At 31.7% G+C, this 293-nt stretch overlaps 1 protein-coding gene across 6 annotated transcripts in view; it reads left to right on the top strand.

Annotated features, from left to right (window-relative positions):
* guk1a (guanylate kinase 1a) overlaps window positions 1-293 on the top strand; it is a 14,825-nt gene that overhangs the window by 8,970 nt on the left and 5,562 nt on the right. The window lies entirely within an intron of this gene.

The raw sequence follows: 293 nt of genomic DNA, 5'->3' as shown, positions 1-293 counted from the left end.
AAATTAAGTATCAAAATATTAGATACCTTAAAAACTTGAATAAATAGTAAATTAACATTTTCTAACAAAACGTGCAAAGTAACCAGTACAAAAAAAGAAAAATGCACAAAGAATGTATGGAGATTTTTCCATCTACAGATTTTTCCCGGACCTTCTTTTCTCTGTAAATTAAGGGTGCACTGTATTGCTGAAAAACACAATCACTACTAAGCCAGATGTTCGTATGCACAAAGGCACAGATCCCTAAACAAGACCATATCTGCAGATGAAACTTTGTTTGTAGAAGCATTTTT

Source organism: Sinocyclocheilus anshuiensis, unplaced genomic scaffold (assembly GCF_001515605.1).
Source record: "Sinocyclocheilus anshuiensis isolate Anshui unplaced genomic scaffold, SAMN03320099.WGS_v1.1 scaffold723, whole genome shotgun sequence".
In the NCBI taxonomy this organism is placed as follows: Eukaryota; Metazoa; Chordata; class Actinopteri; order Cypriniformes; family Cyprinidae; genus Sinocyclocheilus; species Sinocyclocheilus anshuiensis.
The sequence above is the reverse complement of the archived record's forward strand: the minus strand, read 5'-3'. Positions and strand labels throughout refer to the sequence as shown.